This window comes from Cryptomeria japonica, chromosome 10 (genome assembly GCF_030272615.1).
Source record: "Cryptomeria japonica chromosome 10, Sugi_1.0, whole genome shotgun sequence".
Lineage (NCBI taxonomy): Eukaryota > Viridiplantae > Streptophyta > Pinopsida > Cupressales > Cupressaceae > Cryptomeria > Cryptomeria japonica.
In genome coordinates this window covers 177500364-177521447 of record NC_081414.1, presented here as the reverse complement: position 1 = coordinate 177521447, position 21084 = coordinate 177500364, and positions in this window count along the sequence as shown.

The window sequence follows — 21084 nt, the reverse complement described above, 5'->3', positions numbered from 1 at the left end:
AAATATGGTATGACAAGAAACCTAATGTAAGTTACTTTAAAATCCTTGGAAGTAGATGATATGTTCATAAAGATGACAGAAATGGGAAGTTTGATCAGAAAAGTGAGGAAGGAATATTTCTTGGTTACTCTTCTACAAGTAAAGCATTCAAATATCTGATCAAATCATCTAACAAAGTAGTGGAAAGTGCAAATGTGAAAATTGATGAATTTGCAGAAAGAAATGATGAAGGAAATTGCAAAGAACTAGAGAATTATGAAGAATTTGTGTATGTTCAACCGAGAAGTCCTATTGAGAAAACTGCTGAAGAACATGAAGATTGTATTCAATTACCGAGTGATGAAGAGGATCATACAGAGCCTACCAAGCCTATATTAGCCAAATATGCCAGAAGAAATCATATATCAAGTCAAATTATAGGAGATAAGAATGATCCAGTAATGACAAGGAACAAATTGAGACAAAACACATATCTGATATCTGAATTTGAATCAAGAATAGTAAAAGAGGCATTTAACAATGAAAATTGGGTAAATGCTATGACACAAGAGATTGATAAAATCAAGAAGAATGAAACCTGGACATTGGTTCCAAGACCAAAGGACAAAAATATAATTGGTACAAAATGGATTTTCAAAAACAAGCTAAATGAAAAAGGTGAGGTCATTCAGAACAAAGAAAGACTAGTATGCAAAGCTTATGCTCAAGAAGAAGGAATAGATTATGGTGAGACTTTTGCACCTATGGCTAGACCTGAGGGAGTAAGAACATTGTTGGCATATGCTGCTTTCAAGAATTTCAAAGTATATCAAATGGATGTTAAATTTGCATTTTTGAATGGTATACTAGAAGAAGAAGTTTATATTGAACAACTTGAAGGATTTGTTGAAGACAAGAATAAAGATCAGGTATGTAAGCTAAACAAAGGTTTATATGGTCTAAAGTAGGCACCCAAAGCATGGTATGAAAGACTGCACTCTTACTTAATCAAGATTGATTTTATAAGAACAAGTGAGAACAACAACATATATATGAAGAATGATGAGAACAATGGTATATTGCTTTCAGCCATATTTGTTGATGATATTATTTTTTGTGGAAATGATTCTCTATGCAGGAACTTTGGAAATGAAATGTGCAAAGAATTTGAGATGTCATTAATTGGTGAAATAAAGTATTTCATAGGTTTACAAATACTACAAATGAAAAATGAGATTTTCATTACTCAATCCAAGTATATAAAGGAAATCCTGAAGAAATTTGGAATGGAGGATTCTAAACCAGTAAGTACTCCTATGACTACTAACTATAAACTATCAAAGAATAATGAATCTGCATCTATTGATGAGACACCTTACTGATCTATGATTAGAAAGTTGCAATATGTTGTTCATAGCAGACCAGATATAGCACATGTAGTAGGTATAGTTGCAAGATTTTCTGTAGATCCTAAAGAAACCCATATGACAACAATCAAGAGAATTTTTAGATACCTGAGAGGCATTGAAGATTATGGCTTAGTATATGAAAAGAGGAATGATTTTGATTTGAAAGTTTATACTGATGTTGATTGGGTAGGAAACATTGATGACCGAAAAAGCACAAGTGGTGGAGCTTTCTTCTTAGGAAACCCACTAGTAAGTTGACTTAGCAAGAAACAAGGATGCATTTCATAGTCAACAGTTGAAGCTGAATATGTCACTGCAGCATTGAATGGTACCAACATAGCATGGATCAAACAACTGTTGGAAGGTATAAATGAAAAGGTTACTAAGCCATTAACTATATTTTGTGATAACACTAGTGCCATCAACATTTCAAAAAATCTGGTAATGCACTCTAAGACAAAGCATATCTTTATAAAGTATCATAATCTCAGAGAAGAAGTTCAAGAGAAGAATGTTGTGCTAGAATATATCAATTCAAAGGATCAAATTGCAGACATCTTCACCAAGCCACTACCAAAAGACACTTTTGAGTATCTCAGAAGCAAGTTAGGGGTCCTACCCCTATCTTTTATTCACTGACAGAGTTTGGTGATAGCATGAATTGAATGAATCTATAGAATATTATTTGTAGTTTGATGCTGATTTATGCACTTGAGGAGATTTTCTAAATGTGTGTAGGGAATTATGAATAGAGACAAGTTGCTCTGACTGAATCTGAAATGATACATATGTAACATAGTGAGGCAATCACTTCACAAGAGAAGGAACCCTAAATTAGTTTTCTTTTTGGCATTGTTGTCAAAGGGGGAGAAGACTAAATGGAGAAAATGGAGAAGATAATAGAAGTCTAATGATTGGAGGAGAAGACTTCAGAGAAGATTTCAGAATGAAGAAGTTGATACAGCAATCCGAATCAATTGAATCAAATCAAGTTGGTTTTGCCATCAATGCCAAAGGAGGAGATTGTTGGCATTACAGTAGAATGAAAGATTGTTGGCATTTCATTAAGGATATTGAGAAGGTTGTTGGAGATTATTGATATAACTAAAGAAGGATGATAACTATCTTAATAATATTATTTTGTCATTGATGTCAAGAAATTGATTTTCTAATTCAGTATGCTATTGCCATATCTTAAGAAGTATGTTTCGATGAAAATTAAGAAGTTGGTAAGTGACACCAAAAGAATATGATAATAAAGGGGAGAAATGAGTTATTCAATGGGCAACTATTACTGAGTTAGACAATGATGAGATCATGTTGTTTTGATTGTTTTGATATCCAAAATATGTTGTTTAATACTATACTATGTCATTGAGCAAGGAACCTAGTCGGTAAACCCTAAGCCAGTTATTGATATCGGTTACTGAAGGCAAAATGTCTACCGAGTGAAGTTCAGTGTTAACCAAGTAACAACCAAGTTATAACAGATCATATTGGATGAATACAAGCATTATTTAATAAAGGATAATGATGAGCTAGAGTTGATTAAATGATTGGTATGCCACATATGAAGTTTGTTAAGGATCTATGGCAATGGAAGATCAACAAGAAGATCTACAACTCTGATTGGACTGCAATAACCTTGTGGAAGTTCCAAGAAAGGAATGCAAGTCCTAAGGCAAGGTAAAACATTTTCAGATTGAATGATACATTGAACCAGGTCAAGTGTGAAGATCTGATGGCTAAGATTGATCATGGGAAATGTGATCAAGGAGATTAAGTGGTTAGAATTGTTTATAAATAAGGAATTGTTGATGATTAATGTATGCGGGCAATTGTAAGCACAATGATGCTACAGTAATGTTTACCAAGCATAGAAGCCTGAAGATCTAATTGAAGAACAGATTGAGGAGCCCAGCAAGTCCAATAAGGGACAAGATAAGTCTTATGACAAGATTGTTTTGAGCAAATAGAATCTACTTTAGCATTTCAGATGTGAAGTTGCAGATATATTTTATTACTGTTGTTTATTTTGTAAGTGACAGAAAATCTCTTAACCGAGTGGACTTAACAGTCTTATTTGTAAATCCTCTAGCAAGGTAACATTCTAAATGAGTGTTTGAAATCCTTTGACAAGGTCACTTCTAACAAAGTGGAAGATCCTAATAGATCTAAGGGAAATCCCTTAACTGGGTCACATCTAGCAATGTGTTTGTAATCTTTAACAGGATTTTCTTTTAAGCAAGCATACTCTAAAAGAGTATAATTCTTAGTGGGTCCAAAATCCCACAATGCTTTTTCGCTATTTGGGTTTCCATGTTAAATCTGGTATTATATGATGTTATATGTTCATGAGTTCTAGAGTTTTACAGTTTTTAACTATATTCTATAGTATAAGCTACCGAGGTTGAATCTATTGGATATATTGAAGATTAAGTTTGTTTGATTCACCCCCCCTCTCATCTTATTATCTATTGACTTAGAGCTTTACTATTGGCATCTATACTTAACAGAGATTTTTCTTAGGTTTGTAGATTAATCAAATTGATAAAGGTATTTTCATCTTTCAAACTAAGTATACTAGAGAGCTATTGAAGAAATTTGGGTTGGAAAATTCTAAACCGGCCACCTATGGTTACGAGTGAGAAATTGACAAAGAATGACGCATCTACACCAGTAAATCCTACAAGGTACAAGTATATGATTGGAGGTTTTTTATATCTGACTCAGACTAGACTAGATATAATGAATGCAATTTGTATTGTATCAAGATATTAGAGTGATCCAAGAGAAAATCATGTGAGTGCAGTGAAAAGGATTTTTAGGTATTTGCAGGGAACAACAAAATATGGTTTGTGGTATCCTAAAAATGATGATTTTACAGTAAGTGTATATATAGATGCAGATTGGGCTGGATATGTTGATGACCAGAAGAGGACATCAAGTGGATCTTTATTTCTTGGAAAGAAACTTGTTTCATGGATCAACAAGAAGTAGTCATGTACATCTTTATCTACTATTGAAGTTGAGTATGTTGTTGTTGCTACTAACTGTACACAAGTTCTATGGATGAAGCAAGTGCTAAAGGATATAAAGGTGGATTTTAATGAACTAGTAGTTATTCACTATGATAACTCTACTGCTATTGATATATCAAAGAATCTGGTATGTCATTCTAAGACAAAGTGCATATCTATCAAGTATAACTTTTTGAAGGAAAAGGTGGAAGCAAATGAAGTCAAACTAGTTTATGTGAATACTAAAGAGTAGATTGCAAACATCTTCACTAAACCTTTTCCTAAAGAATCATTTGAGTATTTCAGAGATAGATTGGGGGTTTTTGCCCCTTTGGTAGAGACTTGAATGATGTTGATTGGAATCAGTCTGATATGCATTATCAGAGCTACTATTCATTCTTTATTGTTTTGGTGATGCTACTACTTAGGCGGAGTAGTTAGCTGTGTGGTTCAGTGGGTTTGTGATTTTTATTTGATATTTATGCTAGATATTTGGCATTGATGTCAAAGGGGTAGAGATATATGTGAAAAATAGAGCTTAACAAAATATCAGTCAAGGGGGATTTTGGTTTAGAGCTTCATTGTAATATCATCTTATGGGAGATTGTTGGCTATCTTCCTTTGGAGGAGACTTGTTTGGAATTCTTGGCACTTGGATATTTTTCACATCTAGTGTTGCCATAAATGCCAAAGGGGGAGATTGTTGGAAATTTGGAGGAATTAATTATGTGTTTCATTTATGTTTGTCATTGATGGCAACACCAACTATTTTGTTTGTTTATTGGTTTCTGGTTGGTTTTGGTAGAGTGGTTGGTTTATGATGTTGATCTAGTATGCTCGAGTATGCTTTGGTTTGTGGTATTGGTTTGGGTCTATCATTCATGCTATTTAGATGTGTATCACGATCAGTTGGTTTGGAATTTGATGACTCAGATGCTATCATTTATTCTAGTAAGCCTATTGGTCACTGGTAAGGGTTTTATCGGCAGAGCTTTGTTGAAGATCTTTTGATGCACGTGATAAGTGGTGTTGATGCAGCTTCTAGATGGATTTTTGGATGCTATTGGTTATCTTGTTCATGTTATTATTGATCGGTGGTGTTGGATCTAGTTTATGGTGAACTATTTTGGGTCCGATGTTATCTAGGTTATGGACCAATTTATGTACTGTATTGGAGGATGATCTTGATGCATTACCAGTAGGATTTAATGATTGATTTACATTGTTTTTTGGCCTAAGATGACTTGTTTTACCATTGGATTTTGGGTTTATGTTATGAATTTATTGTATTATCTTTTAGGTGGCTGACCTGATTGTTTAGATCCCAGGTTGGTATAAAGATGATGTAAGATATCTTTGTAGATCATGGGCTTAAGGGATAATGGGATATAGGATTATCTGTGTGCAAATAATGTTGTAATCATATACAAAGGTTTTGGTCAATCATGTGTGATTGAATTGGGTTTGTAAGAGAGGTTTAAGTCCTCCGATATTGAGCTTAACCAGAACTGTACTTAGGCATAGGAGATGTTATACTTGCAGTTCAATCTTCATTCCGGATTGTAGTTTGATGTTTTATGTAGTTAGTGATGCTTCTTTTGTGATGAGCAGTGTTCTCTAGGGCTTTGGCCTTCCTGCATGTGCAAGCCCCTTCATATTGTAATCACATACTTACTGCAAAAGTTGTTGGAGGAATTGAATATGTGTTGCATTGATGTTTTGTCATTGATGGTAACACAGGTTTCTCTAGCTACTTTGGTTGTTTACCAGTATCTAGTATACTCTGGTATGCTTTATTCTATGGAATGGGTTTGGATTGGTTATTCATGTGTTCCTAATGTGTATCACATTCAGTTGGTTTGGGATTTGATGATCTGGAAGCTATAATTTATTCTAGTAAGCCTTTTTGTTACCACTGAGGGTTTCGCCAATAGAGATTTATTAAAGATTTTTTGATATTATGCATAATTGGTGTTGGTGTAGCTTCTAGAAGGTTATCCAGATGATGATGGTTATCATGTTTGTATTATAGTTGTTTGTGGTGTCTCATTTAGCTTATGGCAACCTATTATAGGTCCAGTGATTATTTTCCTAGGCTATGGACTAGTTTACATAACATGTAGGTTTTTTCTCCCGATGCATTATTGGTTGGACTCATTGATTGGATTATGTTGTTTCGGTCTTAGGATGACTTTTTTTATCATTAAATTGTGGGTTTAAGTTATGAATTTATAGTATTATCTTTTAGGTGGTTGACCTAATTGTTTAAGTCCTAGGTTGGTATAAATATGATGTAAGATCTCTTTGTAGATTGATGAGATCATGTATGGTATGGGTTATGGGATTATCTATATGCAAACAATGTTGTAATCATATGCAGAGGTTCTAGTCAATCATAGGTGATTGAATTGGGTTTGTGGAAAAGGTTTAAAGCCTCTACTATTGAGCTTATCCAAAATTGTACTTAGGCATGGGAGATGATATACTTGCAGTTCAATCTTCATTCTGGATTGTTGTATGATGTTTTCTATAGTCATTAAGACTCCTTTTGTGATTAGCAATGTGCTCTAGGCTATTGGCCTTCCTACATGTGCAAGCCCCTTATTGTAATATTTATTTATCTAAACATTGGATAATATCCATTTATGTTTACTAGTTGCTAAGTTGTTGTATTAATAAGGTTAAATTTCTCCATTCTAGTAGAACACTAATTCACCCCCCCCTCTTAGTCTTCTTGGATCCCAACAAATGGTATCAGAGCCTGGTGCCTTAGAGTAAGTCTAATAGCTTGAGGAAGATCCTAAATGCGGAGTCCATGGAAATGAGTATGGAGAAACAACTTGAGATAGAACTTTAAGATTATGATGCTGAAAGGATGAAGAACTTGAAGTTACAAGATGAATTAAATTCTGAAAAGGAATTCATTCTTATCATTTAGGAGAGGTTGTCATATGTTCAAGAAAGGAGGAAGGAACTTCTACAAAAGCAGGATAATGAAGAGAAGGATGCCCTTAAGGAATAATGTCAAAAAGTTGAGTCAGGACAATATTGTCATGAAGAATGAAATGCAAGCCCTAACTATGAGGATGTCCAAGATGATTGAAGACCAAAAGAAGAATGAAGAAAATATTGCTATATCTCTAAAAGAAAGGTCTAAGGAATGCATTAGGTTGGCACATGAGAATGATGTGTTGGGAACTGAATTGGTGCAATCACAAAACAATGAGCAAGAATTGGAAAGAATGGTAACAGTCCTAAGATGAGATTTGGATGCTACAAATGAATATAAAGATAAGTTCAATGTTAGTTCTACTAAGATTGATGAATTATTGAAGGATCAAAGGGACACCATAGACACTAGAGGTATTGGATTTGAGAATGGAGAAAGCTTTGGTACTACAAATCAAGATAACACATCCAATCAAAAGGTCAATCAGAATCACAGGTCACTAGTAAGGAAACCCATTGCACATAAATTTAATGGTAGATTCTTTGTTTGCAATAAATTTGGTCATATGGAAAGACATTGTAGAAATAGAGAAAATCATAATAATAATGTAATTCCCGATAAGTGTTCAAATTGTAAGATGTATGGTCATAGGACAGAAGATTGTAGAATGAATGTGAAATGTCATGCATGTGGAAATTTTGGATATATAGCTAATCAATATAGGTCAAGGAATGGTCAAGGTTATAGTAAGGAAATTTAGAAGAATAATGTCACTTGTTATGCATGCAACAAAGTAGGACATATTGGTAAAGTTTCCAGAAGAAAGAACCTATCGGCAGGAAATGATAAATCTAATGAGAAGGGAAAGAAGAAGGTTGATGGCATTCAAAAGGAGCATGAGAAGAAGTGGGTTCTAAAGTCTGAGGCTCAACCAACATAATAAATTGCCCCAGATGTTCATTTGGATGAAGGATATACCCTGATTACTCAACTAGCAGAGCAGAGTGTTCCTAAACTGACAGGAAACTCATCTGGTAACTAATGCATTCACCTTAGGGGGAGGCAAATTGATGACAGATCTTGCATTGCCCCTAGTAGTGGTCTTAAATCTTGTTTCATATCTTTGGAGAAGTTAGTTTGAAGGTTAGCCAGCAAAGATTTGATGGATCTTGGATCTAGTTTGGTTTACCAGTAGGTCACTTTATGAGTTATGGTTTGGTCATACATCTACAATTAAGTATTTCACAATCTCTAGTATTGAATTGGAAGTTTGATCCTAGATGTGATATTTCTTGGTTATTCTAATGAAAGCAAAGCATATAGATATTATAACAAAATTTTGCAGAGAATTGTGGAGAGCTCTAATGTCAAGGTGGATGAGCAGTATAGAGGTCAAATCAGAGAAAGAGCCAATAGTGGAAATGGTCATAACTGAACTGGTAACACCTTTATCAAAAAAGAATGTTGAACTAGTTACCACAGCAGTACCAAAAAATTCAACAGTGACTGAAGATCAGGGAAGAGGAAGAGAAAGTCAAAAGATTCCTAGGTATGTAAGGTTGAATCATTCAGAAGATCAGATAATTGGACAAAAAGAAGGTTGGTAGTTGATGAGGTATGATTAATTTCTTTAATTGTACTGACATCAGTTATTGAAGCTTGTAAGGATGAGTGTTAGATGAAAGCTATGGAAAAGGAAATGGGTCAACTATAAAGGGACAACACATGGACTTGGATATTATTGGAACTAGGGTTGATTGGTTTGCAATGGATATTCTCAGAAGGGAAGAATTGACTATGTTGAATCCTTTCTCCGGTAGCTAGGATTTTTAGATATTTTCAAGGATTTTCTGGTATGGTTTTTGTTTTATGATGACTTTACACCTTGAGCATGTTCAGATGTGGATTGGGCTTGAGATATAGGTAAATGGATAGGCTCATCTAGTGAAGTTTTCTTTCTTGGAAAGAAACCTATTTCATGGATTAGTAAGAAGCAGTCATGTACTTCTTTATCTACTATTGAAGTTGAGTGTGTTGCTATTACTACTAACTATACACAAGTTCTATGGATGAAGAAAATGTTGAAGTATATAAAGCTGGATTTTAATGTACCAGTAGTTATTCATTGTAATAACACTACTGCTATTGACATATCAAAGAATCTGGTATTTCTATCAAGTATAATTTTCTCAAGGAGTAGGTGGAAGCAAATGAAGTCAGATTGGTTTGAGGAATCATTTGAGAATTTGAGAGACAGGTTGAGGTTTTCTACCCCTCTGGTAGAGACCTGATTGATTGGCATCAGCCCAATATGCATTGCCAGAGCTATCATTCATTCTGGATTGATGTTTTGGTACTACTACTTAGAGGGAGTAGTCAGCCATATGGTTCAGAGGATTTATGATTTTTCTTTGATGTTTATGTCAAAGTTCTAGCATTGATGTCAAAGGGGGAGAGATATTCATGTGAAAAACTTAAGGAGTTATATAGATTAGGGGAAGAGATATTATGTGAAAAATAGAGCTTAACAGAGATATTAGTCTAAGGGGGAGATTATTAGCATAAGGAAGAGGAACTGAATTTCAAAATGGTTGTATCCCATTGGGGAAGTTTTGTTTAGGTCTATGGATGGTTAATTGGTATAGAGATATTTGGTTTAGAGCCTCATTATCCTATCATTTTATGTGATATTGTTGGTTGTCTTTCATTGGGGGAGACTTGTTTGGCATTTCTTGGCACTTGGATGTTTTTCACATCTAGTGTTGCCATCAATGCCAAAGGGGGAGATTGTTAGAAATTTGGAGGAATTGATTATGTGATGCACTAATGTTTTGTCATTGATGGTAACACCTACTGCTCTATCTGCATTGGCTATTTACCAGTATCCAGTTGGTCCCGGTAGGATGTTTGGTTTCTAGTTGATAAGATCATGTTGATCTAGTATGCTCTGGTATGCTTTGGTTTATGCAATTGGTTTGGATTGGTTATTCATGTGTTCCTGATGTGTATCACATTTAGTTGGTTTGGGAATTGATGATCCAAAAGCTATGACTTGTTCTAGTAAGCCTTTATGTTATCGGTGAGGGTTTCACCAACAGAGCTTAGTTGAAGATCTTTTTATATTATGAATAAGTGGTATTAGTGTGGATTGTAGAAGGTTATCGGGATGATGATGGTTATCATGTTCGTGTTCTAGTTGTCCATGGTGTTTCATTTGTCTTATGGCAACCTATTATAGGTTTGGTGGTTATTATTCTAGGTTATGGACTAGCTTATGTAACATGTGGGTTGATGCTCCCGATGTGTTATTGGTTGGACTCATTGATTGGATTATGTTGTTTCAGTCTTAGGCTGACTTGGTTGATCATTAGATTGTGGGATTAAGTTATGAATTTATTGTATTATCTTTGAGGTGGCTGACCTAATTGTTTAGGTCTCAGGTTGGTATAAATATGATGTAAGATCTCTTTGTAGATCAATGAGATCATGTATGGTATGGGTTATGGGATTATCTATATGTGAACAATGTTGTAATCATATGCAGAGGTTTTGGTTGATCATAGGTGATCAAATTGGGTTTGTGGAAGAGGTTTAAGTCCTCTGGTATTGAGCTTAACTGGAACTATATTTAGGCATGGGAGATGTTATACTTCCAGTTCAATCTTCATTCCAGATTGTTGTTTCATGTTTTTTGTAGTTAGTGAGACACCTTTTTTGATGAGCAATATGCTCTAGGAAGTTGGTCTTCCTCCATGTGCAGGCCCCTTATTGTAATATTTATTCATCTAATTAGTGGATAGATATTGTGGGTCTCCAATCCCACCGTGGTTTTTCCTCTTTGAGGTTTTCCATGTATAAATATGTGGTGTTATGGTGTTCATCTTGTGGTCACATTAGTGCTTATTGTTATATGCTTTTATGTTTAGCAATTGGTGAGTTGTTTTATTAATAACGTTAAATTTCTCCATTCTGATAGAATATCAATTCACCCCCCTCTTAGTGTTCTTGGATCCCAAAATAATTATTATCTAACTGTGGGTAGGCTTCCCACTAGTTTTTTCCTTTTACCGGGTTTGCCATATACAAATATTAGTGTCATGTGTTATGGATGGATGGTAATTGTTCTATGATTTATGTTTATGTTTAATTGCTATATCTGTTATTATGTTATTTGGTATTATGTTCCTATATTGAGTTTATGTGTTTTGGTAATAAGGAATTAAATTCTTAAAGTTCTATAATCCAGTGACAATTGATTCACCCCCCCACATCTCATTTGTCCTCTAGTTATCTAACCTATATAATAGTTGAATGTGACCAAATCTTATTTTTTTGACTTTTAGTTGCAAGAAAACACAACAAAATAGTGAAGACCTAATGTGTGAAGGTGTTTTTGTCCAAAGGATAAAAAATATTTTCAAATGTGAAATGTTTTTGCATACACTTGAAAGCACAACAAACATGGTGTTTCTTTATTTTGTTTGAAAATGTTTGGGTGTTTTGATCATGCAAGCACAAATCCTAGGGCTAGTTGGGACAATAGTTGTTGAATCTCACTTGGAGGGTTACCTCGAGCTGCACAATTCAGAGGGGATACTTGGATGCTTGACCCCATTGGCTCCACCCTCAGCATTCACTTCTTTAGGGAAGACAAGCACTAGTCCCCACAAAAAATCCCTATGGAAAACATTGTATCTCTACTAAGAACCGTAAGAATGTGAGCCACTTCAGAGGTCTAATCTCCTGCACCAATAACTAGAAGGTTTTTGAATTCTAACAAAAAAGGTGTCTAGTAAGGGAATCTATTTGAGTGGTCATACATGCGATGACCTATGCTCTATTAAGGAAGGTTCCTAGCCTATAGAGGTTGCGCTCTAGAGGGTTTATGAGGAGACATTTCATCGGTATGAACTAATCAACACCCATTTCTTGCAACTTTCATCACAAACACATTTATTTATAGTGGCTTGGAAGAGCTTGGCTTTAGCTATTACAACTTGGGTCGTTCCCTCTCACTTGTCCTTATGGGCTACCTAAGAGGTAGGCCCTCTACAAGGTAAAACAAAAATAGTCTATTGATCAAGTCACAAAAGACACTTGATAATTTTAGAACACTAATGGAAGTGTTTTCTAGACTAAAGAAGACAAAGAAAGCAATTTTAAAATCAAATCTTTGCCAAAGGTCCTACACAAAACTTGTTAGTAGTTTTGAAATAATACCCCTCTTGCAAGCACACAAGTTAGGTAAATTTTTAGAAATCCCAAATGACTTTGTGAAATAGGGGCCTTCGATAATACATATTTTTGACAAATCCAAAGATTTGATTTTCCACAAGCTCTTTTGCATCATAAAAAATAGACCACATTTAAAATTTCAAGACATTTCCATAAATGTAAGAAAATCCAAAAAAATTGCTAATTTGCTTCAAAAATTAAATTTTTTATGAAAATCATAAAAAAATCATAGAAAATTCAAAATGCATAAAAAAATCTAAATTTTGTTTGGAAAGTCCTGATATTGTTCACAACTGACATAAAATAATTCCTATAAAATACCAAGCAGTTTGTTAGATATGATCAAAATATTACAAAAACCAAATTTTTAAAGATCTAAATTTTCATGAATTATTTTTCATCAAAATTAAAATCACAAAGAAGAGATCCCATGTTTAATTCTTAGAGCTTTCCAAAAATGTAAGAAAATCCCAAAAATTCACTAATTTTCTCTCAAAACTATTTTTTTATGAAACATCCTAAAAAATTCAAAGAAAATGCAAATATACTCCAAAAAATCTGAATTTTTTACTAAGCACTCATAATAGTGTTCACAACCTGCCAAAATAAAATTGATGCAAATCGTCTAAGCTATTTATGGGACCTGATCAAAACCTTGAAAACCTATAATTTTTGAAGATTTGATTTTTTACAAATTATTTTGCACCCAAATTTAAATAAAAATAAAATGGAACCCTTGTATAATTTGCAGATCTTTCTAAAAATGTGAAAAAATCCAAAACATTTGCTAATTTTCTTCAAAAATTAATTTTTTATGAAAAATCATAGAAAATTCAAATATGTTCCAAAAATTTTGAATATTGGATTGAGCACTCATGATACTCTCCCCAACCTATAAAAAACATTTGGTGCAAAAATTCCAATCTGTTTGTGAAATCAGATCAAATCTCTCGAAAATCTTAATCTTGTGTTCAAAACCTTGGCAGCACAAGGTTATTCTCCAAATTGTTTTACAAAACAGCAATATAGGTTAGAAAAACCTACAAAAAAAATATAGATCTAACAAAAATCCATGTCCCATCGGGCATGTCAAAATGTGTATGGTGAAAAGTGATGATAAACTATTGTAAAACCATAAAGATCCAACCACAAACAATCTAGGTCCTACAATAAAATATTAACCGATACCAATAGAGATATCTAAGATCATGTAAATCAGTAAAATAAAGAAATATTACCATTCACATGTCTAGTAGGGTTTCAATATTAATTGTTTTCCTATCTCCATTGATCTTGTTTGATGTATTTGGTCTCAGATTTTATGTGTGCACCAGAGCTAAAAGAAGAATGGAAATGTGGTTGATAGCTTGATCGCATAGGATTGATCAGACACCTTGATTCGATGATTAGATAATTAGAAAATTAGGGTTGATAATGAATGAGAGTATCTCTTATATAGAAGACACTTTAGGAAATGGAGGGATGAGATTGGGAGCTATAAAGATAAATGGTCAGCTAGGATTAAAGGGTAGGTAGAGGAAATAATTAAATGATAAACGGGGTAGGTAGTGTAGGAACTAAGAGATGAATGACATGTGTCATGGGTAGAAAAGGTTAATGAATTAATTAAATAAATAAAGATTTGTTTAATTAATAGAGGAAGTGGGATCAATTTAAATAAATAAAAGTGGGAAAAGGACAATTTAAATAAATAAAAGTATTTATTTAAATGAGGAAAGGCTTCGATGAGGATTAATGAATTAATTAAATAAATAAGAATTTATTTAATTAATAGAAGACTTAGGATAAAATAAAATAATTAAATAAATACAAATATTTATTTAATTAAACAAGATCATTTTAGGTGTCTACATGAAGACTACTGTGAAAGACATGGAATAAGAAGACAATACTCAACCCCAAGGACACCACAACAAAATGGTGTTGTAGAAAGGAAAAATCAGACAGTCAAGGAGATGGCAAGAACTATGTTGAATGAGGCAAACATATGGGATATGTACTCGAAGGAAGAAGTTCATACTATTGCATATACATTGAACCATGTTCAGTTGAGAGCAAATAGCAGAATGACACCTTATGAATTGTTGAATTATCAGAATCCAACAGTCAAATATTTCAAGGTGTTTGGAAGTAAATGCTTTGTCAAAAGAGATGAAGATAGTTTAGGTGGTTTTAACTCTAGGAGTGATGAAGGTATTTTCTTGGGTTACTCTACGCACAACAAGGCCTACAAATGCTACAATAAAAGGCTCAAAAGAGTCGTTGAGAGTGTGCATGTAGGAGTTGATGAAGATTTGCTCAAAGGAAGACTAATACAAGGTTACCGGTATGATGATTATTGTGATGAAGATGAAGTGCAGTCAAAAGGTGAATAGGAAGAGGCACCCAACAAGACCCCTAACAGATATGTGCAAAAAAATCACCCAGAAGAGAAGATTATAGGTAATAAAAATAATGGTGTACAGACTAGAAGAAGGCTTGCCAGAAACAATGATCGAGTGAATTTTTGCCTCATGCCTGAAATGGAACCCAAAACATATAATGAGGCTAGCAAAAGTGAGAAATGGATGGATGCAATGGAAGAAGAGCTACAACAAATTGAAAAGAACAAGACTTGGGAGTTAGTTCCTAGACTAGAAGATAAAAATGTTATTGGTACTAAATGGGTCTACTAGAACAAGATGAATTAAGAAGGTAAGATTGTTAGCCATATAGAAAGATTAGTGTGTAAAGGGTATTCTCAAGTAGAAGGAATAGATTTTGAAGAAACTTGTGCACTGGATGCAAGACTTGAGTCTATTATAATGTTATTAGCACTCTCTACCTTCAAAGGATACAAGGTATATCAAATGAACGTTAAATGTCAATTCTTGAATGGTAATTTGGAAGAAGTCTACATTGAACAACCATAAGGTTTTTGCCTGCATAGTGATGAAACCTTTGTGTGCCAGTTGAAGAAGGCATTATATGATTTGAAGTAGGCTCCAAGAGCATGGAATTCAAGGTTAGATAAGTATCTTTGAGAGAAATGTTTCAGAAAGGGAAATGTAGATAGTAATTTGTACATCAAAACAAATTGACATCACATGATTATTGTTGTTGTGAATGTGGATGATATAATATTTGGAAGAAACAAGGATACCCTATGTAAAGATTTTTCCGATCAAATGAAGTCAGAGTTTTTGATGTCCATACTTGGAGAGTTGTCATACTTTCTTTGTTTGTAGATTTCTTAGCAAGATAAAGGAATATTTATTTCTCAAACCAAGTATGCCATAGATGTGTTGAAGAAATTTCAGATGGAAGACAAAAAATTGGTAAGTACCCCCATGGTGACCAGATGGAAGTTGAGCAAGGTTGATGATTCACAAGAAGTAGATCAGACCCTATATAGATCCATTATCGGTAGTCTGTTATACCTTACTGCCTCAAGGCTGGATATAGTGTAGGCAGTATGTATGGTGGCAAGATTTCAAGCGGCATCTAAACAGTCACATGTGAATGCAATCAGAAGAATCTTTAGGTACATACAAGGAACACTTAATTATGGCTTATGGTACCCAAAGAAAGGAGAATTTACTTTATAGGCCTACACTGATGTGGATTTGGTAGGCTGCATTGATGATCAGAAGAGCACAAGTGGTGGAGCATTCTTTTTGGGTAATCGATGAGTTTCATGGCACAACAAGAAGTAGGATTCAATCTCCTTATAAACTATTGAGGCATAATATATTGCTACCACTACATGTTGTTCTTAGATGTTATAGATGAAGAAAACCATCAAGGACATTTAGGTAGAAATATCAAACCCTATTTCTATCCAGTGTGATAAGTCAAGTGCAATCAACATCTCAAATAATCCGATTATGCACTCAAGAACAAAGTACATTGCCACCAAATACCATTTTCTTAGGGAGAGGGTTACAGAGAAAGAATTAAAGGTAAAATATGTCCCTAATAGTGAAAAAATTGCTAACATCCTCACAAAACCTCTATCGCTAAACACATTTGAGTATCTAAGACACAAGCTAGGAGTTGTTCCACCAACTTTCTGCACCTAAATGTGTATGGAAATCTATGGTTCAGGGGGAGTTCACAACCATACATCCTTTCACTCTTGGACCATATGTTGTATATAGGGGAGATCAGGTGTTTGTGTTGCATTACCAATACGTTTGAGACTTTGGGAAGTTTTCTATTCAATTTGTTTATCCACAAAAGTCACAATCAACCTGATGGGGGGAGTAACTTCATAGGGAGATAATATGATCATCAATCCTCATTTGTGATTTTATAGTTGTCTATTCAATTTGTCTATCTACAAAAGTCACAATTGGCCTGTTGGGAGAAAGAGTACAGTGGTTTGACCTACCAAAAGTTGATGTTTGAGCCCTTTTTCATTGTTATCAAAGGGGGAGAAAGAGCCTGAATTATGAGTAAAATGTGTCTTGACATCAATGCCAAAGTGGGAGATTATTGGTATTGTCTTGTCATTGATTTCAACTAGTATGGAAGTTGATGTTATTGGTATTGGAGATTGTTGGCATGTTGAAGTCAACCAGTAAGCATATCAACCGGTAAGCAAGCAAGGGATAAATTGAAGGGAAGATAGACAAAACCAAAGAAAACAAATTGGATGGTTGTTGGACCATATATATTGAAGATGTGTATACTTCACTAAGAGAAAAGTGTGTGACTCAGATAAGAAAATGAAAGGATAGCATCCCAATTGGAAAAATAGAGAAGTGCATGATATCAATGTTAATCGATTGGTGTATACCAGTAGTATTTTTGGTTGGCAACTAAGTTTGAACCGACATGATCAAGTGATTCAGATGCCAACAAAGATAACACATGGACTCCAAGTGGAAAACATGCAGTGGTAGGTGAATCATGTATTAGCAAGGTAGTTCCTGATTAGGTTAGGATTATGACTCAAAGAAGATTGAAAGGAAACAACTGGATTGACAAAATCAAGGCCGATGAAGAGTGTTCCATTTGCTAAATATAGTGAATGTGTGTTGGAAGGACCAGGAATGGCAATAATGTTTGATTTTTGTTGGTTGTCAATCCAAGAAATATGATCTGATTTGATTTGATACAGATCGTGGTCGGTGAAGAAAACTCTAGGAATGTAAAGTTTAAATTTTTTGTTTTGGCAGGAAAGCATGTGTATAAATGTGCAAATCCAATACTTAGGCTAATGATGATGGAAGTGTGATTATGTTGGAAAGGATTTCATCAATCTAAACATAGAATGTGAAATATTGAAGCAACTGAGTCTTGGAAGAAGAACTAATAAGGAAGGTGTAACGTGCAAGGGTTAAGGTAACCAGTAAACTGTTACAGAGCATAATAGTTTGTTAAAATGGTAGAGACTGAACTGGTAATATAGAAACAAAGAGTGAAGGGGAGAAGAATGAGTGTCAGAGGAAATATGGCAAAGATAAACTTAGAAAAAGATAATTTAGACAAAGAGAATAGAGATCTTGTAGTGAAGAAGCAGTGTGATAGAAAAGAGTTCAACTAGAACAGTTATTTTTTTTCAAGGGTTGCAAAAATTGTTTGTAAGAAGGTGCTCATCATTATATTTATTTTATACCACATTGCATTTCACTAAGTGTATTCTCAATGCAAGGGTTGGTTCTCCTTGTGTTGGTGCTCAGAATAGTGTACGGGTTGGTGCTCCTTTGGGTAGATGCCCACAAAATGCTAGGGATTGGTGCTCATTGGGTTGGTGCCCTAAACATTGTAAAATAATTATTTCATTGTGAGGCTGGATTGGAGAGGTAGATCTCCAAGAACATTTGTCATTGAGGTTTTTCTCAAATTGGGTTTTCCTCGTATATCTTGTGTTATGTGATGTTCTTTTGTGTGTGATTACTTGTTAAAGTTTTTCTACTGGTTGTACACACTATTTGAAATTGTTTATTATCACTGATTCACCCCCCTCTCAGTGATATCTCATGTTCTACACAGATCTTATCTAGTATAGAGTTTAGGACTACTAGATCTCTTGAGTAATTTTTATGGTATTAGTTTGTCCAATGCAACTCAATCTTCAATTTTGTGAGCATTTGTGTTTTTTGATAAAACAATTTCTCATTTCGATGATCAAGGTTAGTTGGTTGAGTATTAGAAGAAGTTTATCATGCTAGTCTACCTTTCAGTGTTGATTCCTATGCTTGTATGAAGATCTGGTATCCTATAGAGTAGTAAAATAGAGTATTCCTTATGTTTGGTGGTGTAATGTGTGGTCCAAATTCCTTGGGTAGATTCTGCTAATTGGTGATGTGTTCCAGATGGTTGGTGACACCTATAGGAGGATTTTGACCATTTGATATAGGTCTAAAATAAGTATTTGTAAGGATTGAGCTGACACAACATTACACTTTTCCTATTTTGATATTTTGTGAAGCCGACTAATGGGAGGTCAATTTGTTAGACACAATGCACCACTAAGAGGGGGTGAATCAGTGGTTCTCAATCTTTTCCCTTTAACAAGCCTATGTGTGCATACTAGTTATCAGATCTAACTCAATGCAGACTTACTAGTTGGTGGGGAGACTAATCACAAATGCATTCACACATAAAGGGGCATCACATAACACCAACATATACAAGGAAAATCCAGGATGGGAAAAACCTCCATGAGAAATGCTACTAGAGACTATTGCTCCAATCTAGCCTCATAATGAATCTTTGATTATAATGTTTACGGCACCAACCCAAGGAGCACCAACCCCTAATTTTAGGGCACCAACCTAAGGAGAACCAACCCTTAATCTAGGGCACCAACCCAAGAAGCAACAACCCCTGCACCGAGCTCCAACTCAGTGAATACAAAGCATAATCATTTACAAGTTAATAGCCTTGTTACAAATGGATTTTGTAACTATTCTTCAAATCTCTCTACTAGATCTTCTATCCAGTTCACTACATGTTCTCTTTGTTGGTTCTCTCTTCTAGTTGCTTCTTCTTCTACTCTCCACTAGTTCTATCTTATGTCAGTTCCTTCTTGCCTACTCTGCACTCTTCTGCAACTCTTCTCTACTGATTTGATGTAAGGCCTTCCCCAAACCAAGCTTTGATTAACTTAGTTGACCATGTTTGACCCTATTAATAAATGCTATATAATTCAATAGAATGGACTGTGTTAGACAGATAGATTGGTGAGAAAAGTAATTGAACCAAGTTATAGAGTTATTTCACCTTGTGGTATACATTTTGATGTGTTATGAATTTGAAATCCTAAAAGATCCACTGATTGGATAATCTTGAACTAACGTATGTCAGCTATATCTAGATTTGTAGAACTTTATTATAATGTTGGAAATATGATGCGTATCTAATAAGTGAATGAAATTATGAGGATAATCATAAGGGCTTATGTGGATAAATTGGGATATATGAGATATTGATTTGTTAATGTCAATTGTATGTAGAATGTTTGATGTGTATTCTTATTCATGTGTTTAATATTTTATGAGGATATTTGGAAGTACTAATGTGTAATTGAGATGCGCAGGAAAATTATCCATGTGACCATGGAAACATTATGGAGAACCAAACCTAGACCTATGTACGTTCATAAAACCAAGGTTTGTCTATTTGGAGAGACAGCACCCTGTTTGTATCGTATTTTATTTTGTGAAAGTAAATGTGCATGTGTGTTAGATTGAATTTATTTATTTGTGTAAATCCAACAAGAGACAAAATTTCATTTGTAATTTTGTATAAGTATTTTTATTGTGTCATTTGACACGTGTTGATTTATGTCTTGATTGTTGAATTGTCTCTTGGAGGGAGTTGTTTAACCATAGTTTTTTTCAAATAATTTAATGTGGTTCTATATTTGCCATGGGTAGAGAATCTTTGGGGTGGTCAACTTAGGTTTGACCCGAAAGTTAACTCCAGAGGGCTTTAAAAGGGGTTAAATGGACACCTAGGGGTAGTTTAAAAGTGTTTCCTAAAGCCCATAAGGTATACCTAGGGGTTAGGAGTAATTTTAGGAATGTACCAACTCCCATGTGACCATTTAGACACCTTAAAAAGTGGGTTTCCTAATTTGAGCGAAAATTGAAAATTAGAAGGCATCACCTAAGTTGCTAACCTTCCTTTTTGGAAGTGAGATCCCTTTCCCATTTTACCCTACCTTTCCTTTTCAGTTTTAGAAACCTGTGAGAACTCTCACAAAGGCCTTCTTAAGCAAGAATTAGGAAATTAGTGGGTAATCACCCACTCTCCATTTTTGGAGACAATGCAATTTTGAAAAGAGAAAAGATTTGGTGTAGGAAATTTGGCTAAGTGTAGAGAAACAGGGTTTGTGGATTTGGGTTGCTCATCCTCAACTAGACTAGCATACCCTTGGGCAGTTTGAAGGTTGGTTTATCTTCCCCCTATGTTATTTCATGTTGCATGTTTATGTGGAAAGATCGTTTGTGTGGAAAAAATTGTTCTCTTGCATTTT